This window comes from Miscanthus floridulus, chromosome 2 (genome assembly GCF_019320115.1).
Source record: "Miscanthus floridulus cultivar M001 chromosome 2, ASM1932011v1, whole genome shotgun sequence".
Lineage (NCBI taxonomy): Eukaryota > Viridiplantae > Streptophyta > Magnoliopsida > Poales > Poaceae > Miscanthus > Miscanthus floridulus.
Window position 1 is genome coordinate 86,330,302 of NC_089581.1, and position 5,362 is coordinate 86,335,663.

The 5,362-nt window shown below is 39.2% G+C and overlaps 1 non-coding gene across 1 annotated transcript; it reads right to left on the minus strand.

Annotated features, from left to right (window-relative positions):
- LOC136541016 (small nucleolar RNA R71) lies at positions 1-107 on the minus strand. The gene has a single exon (XR_010780132.1). It is a non-coding gene; the product is annotated as a small nucleolar RNA R71 (small nucleolar RNA).
- Positions 108-5,362: the final 5,255 nt, after the last annotated feature.

A 5,362-nucleotide genomic window follows, 5' to 3' on the forward strand; every position in this document is an offset into this window, starting at 1 on the left:
GCCCTAAGGGGACAAATTTTGAACTTTTAGCAAAGCTCCATGGAAACCATTCCTAAGGCGTGGGAGAGTCTACAAGACTACATCCAAGCATGCCCACACCATGGGATTCAAAACTGGTTAGTGCTCAAAAATTTTTATGATGGATTAATACCCATATCTAGGGGCCACCTCAATGCTGCTGCTGGAGGCGCTTTCCTTTCCCTCACTTTTGATGGAGCCACGACTCTCATCAATAAAATAGTGTCAAATCAAAGCTAGGTGAAGGAAAGGAAAACCCAAAAAGGAATGCATACCGTGAAGGAGATGGATATGCTTTTCACAAAAATAGATTTATTGATGAACAGACTAGAGGAACGGGCCCAAGATAAAGACGCCATGATGGACACTATCCAGGCCATGGACTCACACATGACGTCTGAGGTCTATGGGAATGTTAGCCATTCAGGGAATGATTGCCCCAAAACACGTGAAGAAGCTGCCTTCATCAACAATGGGTTTCACCAACCAAGTAATAATAGGTGGAACAACCAGTCCCGCCTGCAATATTATTCGATCTACAATTCCAATTACATTTTGAATCAACCTTCAGTAAAAGACTTGGTATTCGGTCAAGTCAAAATAAATGAAAGTTTAACTAAAAATCTCACAACCAATGATAAAATGCTTGAAAACATAAATTCTCAGATTGAAGGTTTAATGTCTGCTATTAAAAATTAACTGAGTTTTAATAAAATGGTAGAATCACAACTTGCTAAAATCGCTGCTACCATTCCTATTAGAAATGATGGAAAAATTCCTACCCAACCTGAAAATTCATGTGAAAAAGTAAATGTGGTGGTCACGAGGGGTGGTAAGTCCACTTGTGACCCACCAAATCCTAACCATTCTGCAGGAAAAGCAAAACAATGCCAAAAGGCTAAATCTTCAATGACATAAGAAGAAAAAGAAAAAGAACAAGAAGAGGAGACAGCACCCACTTGTGACCCACCAAATCCTAACCATTCTGCAGGAAAAGCAAAACAATGCCAAAAGGCTAAATCTTCAATGACACAAGAAGAAAAAGAAAAAGAACAAGAAGAGGAGACAGCACCAAAAGACTTTGTTGACACTAGCTACCTACCATTTCCCATAAGGAACCACAAGCAGGCCGTGGACAAGCAATTCACTTGTTTTGTTGAGATGATCGAGAAGATACATGTAAGCATCCCCTGATGGATGCCTTGCACTTACCTTCCTATGCCAAGTACATCAAGGACATCATCAACAACAAGTGACCACTACCATCCACGAAGGTTGTCAAGCTGACAGAAGAGTGTAGCACTACTATACTCGACTTTCTTGAAAAGAAGAAAGATCCTGGGTGCCCCACAATCTCATGTACCATAGGGATCCAGTACTTTGACCAAGCCTTGTGCGACTTTGGGGCTAGCATAAGTGTTATGCCTAAAGGCCATCTTCGACAAGCTGAACATCATGCAATTGATGCCAACACCAATGATGCTTTAGCTAGCCAATTCGACGGTCCGCTACCCAATAGGGATAGCCGAAGATAATCTGGTGAAAATCTGGGATTGCTACATCCCTATCAACTTCATGGTGCTCGACGTGGAGGTCACAAAAGAATTGACCCCCATCATTGGGTGACCCTTCTTGAGCACTGTAGGAGCCCAAATCGATGTTGGAGCAGGAGAAATCCACTTCAATATCCATGGTAATGAAGAAAATTTTGCCTTTAGGCCGAGGAAGGAGCAATGCTCCATGATTCGTATCAAGTATGGGACAAACCCACAAGGCCCAAGGGAGGTTCGTATCCAACCTCAAATGGTGGACAGGCTTGTGAAAAAGAACAAAGAAATAAAAAAGAAGCCAAGCAGAAGAAGGTTAAACAAATGACCAAAGAAAAGACCCCAAAAGCCATTCCCACACCACCAAAGAAGAACAAGCCGGTGTGGAAACCAAAGGAAGAGACTCCAAAGTCCATCACCACACCACCAAGAACAAACAAGATGGTATGGAGGCTGAAGAAAGAGCAGCCTTTGGCATCTACTGCTCCAGGATCGAGCACTCCATCAACAAACAAGAATTGAACAGAGAAGGGTCCTACGCATTGGACCATAAAAGGTGAGTCCTTGCTAAAGGTAAATTGGTAGTTATCTTTTAAAACTATGATAAAAACTTAGAATTCCTTGTTAATGCATTAATAAAATCAAAAACTTATACAAGTTTGTCTTTGAACTACTTATTTTATCGAAGCATAATTATCTTACCATGTTTACACAAGGCATGTTTTGGTTTGAAGTTTGTTTGATGCGCGATCATACCTTCATAGGCTTGTTAAATTAAGCATGGTGCTTAGGTTACTTAGCCTACCTTGATTAGATATTTAATTTAATCATTGAACCAAAACTGCTGAGTATAGACAATGGTTGAAATAAACAACATGAATTTTAGAAAACCATATATATCCAATAAAGTTTACCTTTTGTCTCCATTAAATAAACCTTAGTTATTTTTCAATGTTCCGCATGAAGTATGCTTTGGTGCGGAGTATGGTTTTTGGTCGATCATGCTTTCGTAGACTTTCTAAATTAAGCAAGGTGCTTAAGTAATTAGTCTATCATGATCAATATGCTAGTTTGATCATTGTGCCAAAACTAATAAACATAGATGTTGGTTGATACACGAAATAAAAATGAATAACGTATCTCAAAGTCTTCACCTAGCGATGAGCTAGCTTGGGGGAGGTCCCCCGCAGAGGTAAGTACTATCTTTTATTTTCAGCATTTTAATTTTTGCATTATTTATTTCCTACATTTATTTAATTATTAGCATTTAAAAAATTGAAAAATATATAATCCAAAAAACATGAAATATGATAAAAACAATAAAAATATTTATTCCTATGTTGAAATAATGAATAGTTGCTCTGTCTATAATTCATCTGTGCCTAGGCTATAACTTAGTATTCCCCAAGATTTAAGTTTATTGGCTAAAATGTCTCATCCTAAAACTTGAAACTTGTGGGTTGCAAAAGCATGATCCTTTTCTAAGTTGTTTCAAGTTATGATATGATAATAGAATATGCTATGACTTTATTCTAAGAGAAATCTGACATCCAGAGTTTTCATTTTTTTTAAAATGCTAAAATCAAAAGTTCCGCAATGGTTATGAATTCCTACCATGACCATATGACACATTCAAATTCAAAACCCTAGTAATATGCTATTTATATTAACATTGAGTTTTGTAAAATTGTTGTGACCCTTGTTGAGATTATAGTCATGCACCCATGATCAAGATTCACGTATACCCACAAATAAAATGCTAACTCTTATACTAAGAGTTACGTAAAAACATGCTTTTTCGTCCACCAAATAAATACTTCATTCATTTATCATGAGTCTTTCTATTCAAAGTTTTCATATGCAAAAAAGAAGTGTGGGCCTATGTTAAAAAAGAAAGACACATGAAGCTCTCAAAATAGCAAATGAAAAGAAAAAAGAGTGGAACACATGAAGGTTCCAAAGTATTGGAAAAAGAGAGAGATAGTGATGAGGACATGACACCCATGCATATGACTATGTTTGGCAGATGGTACGGAGGGGTAGGAGGCGAGCAAGGGTGTCCAAGTCAAGAAGGAGGTCCGAGGCTAATTCGGTTCGACTCCCCAAGGTGGAGGCCCAAAGCAACTCAAGTTTGAGTCTGCCTTGGCCTCCAGGACCAGTCTGCCTTAAACTGGTCACCCAGGACGCATCCGAACTCTGTTTTTGATGATTCACATATAGTTGAAAAGCTAATTTGATAAGGAAGCCAATGAAAGTGGTCTCACATCAAAAGCCCATCGGAATCAATGGGAATCATCGAAACAAGTCAGTGTCCAGAATCTGCCAGGGTGCTATGACACCGTCTTTTGGTCCGTTGGACCGTGTATCGTGTTTGGGCTCATTAGGGGGCGCATCTAGGGGGTGATGCCCAAGACTCTATAAATAGCAGCCGTCACTCTCCTTAGGGTTTAGGTTTTGTTTAGTTCTTGATTTCCTCGTGAAACAAACATCGTTTTGCTACAACTGTGCCGCCAAGGCTGCTTGCTGTGAACTAGGGCCCTAGTTCTTGATCTTGTTCGCCTGTGGTGATTAGTCCTTTCGAATAAAGACTTGAACTCCTTCTTGTTTTCATAAGCCTCATATTTATTTGCAATTTCAGATTACATTCATCCCGTTCTTGCTTGTGTTCTCGATTCACTTGCAGGAAAGCCTTCTCGGCGAGGTCAATCGCGTTTGCGTGGTTGATAACCAACGGAGCAGTGGTGTAACGGTTGCGGGGGTCTGAATCAGTCTTGGTTCGAAGCCTATATCATGAATGTCGTGTCTCCACCAATCGACGCTATCATACCTTTTAGAAGATTGGGCCTTGTCTACATCAAGTGGTATCAGAGCCCTTGTTGCCCGTTAGTTATAACTTTGTTTTCCCCTTTAGATTGTTACTGTTTTTGCATTACCTATAGTCCACAAAAAGCCAAAAAAATATATACTCCACCACATATTCCCTGTCCTATAGCCTCATTGTGTTGTGCAATTTCATCTCTGTTTTGCGTTGTCGAGTTTGTGCCCTGGGTCAAGTTCTGGTTGCTGGTTTTAGATCGTTTTGAGTCCAGTTTGTGTTTTTCCCTTTGCTTTTCATCATAATCCGTGAACACCTTTAAGTCTTCCTGTGGTTCCTTTGTATCCATCAAACCCTAGTCCACACAATCTAATTTGTTACACTTGTCTTCACTATTTCTATCAAATCCTTGTTGCCGTGACCAATTTTGCGTGCATTGTTCCTATTTTGTCCACTAATTCGGAGTCAGTTCATAAAACTAGTCTAGTTTTCGCATACGAACTCAGATTTTGACGTTCCATATATCAAAATTGATCAGAAAAAAAAATTTAGATCCGTCCATCCCTACCTTGTCAAGGTCAAAATTTTTATTTTGGTCAAAAACTGGTCACAAGATCCTCTTTTCGTGGTCACAAGCTTTTTGTCGATTTTGAGCATGTCTTCTGAAATTTGCATAGGCTACGCCTTTCACTTGTTTAAGCTCATATTTTTTGTGGTTACTTCTTTTGTGCTCCTAAGTGAAGGAAAAATATCAAAAAATAAAAATAAAAAGTCAAAATTTCCCAAAAAAACAACGACAGCCCCAAAAATAGAAAAAAGAGGGGCAAAAGAGGAACAATATCTAGAGGAGCACATAGAGAGCGCCATTTGAGTTGTGTTTGCGTGTGCTGATTGCTGCCTTGTTCCTAATCATATTCTTGCTGTTCACATCACTTGATACATCTGGTACTTGGAACGTGAGTAGGCCAGCAACTAAGACAAG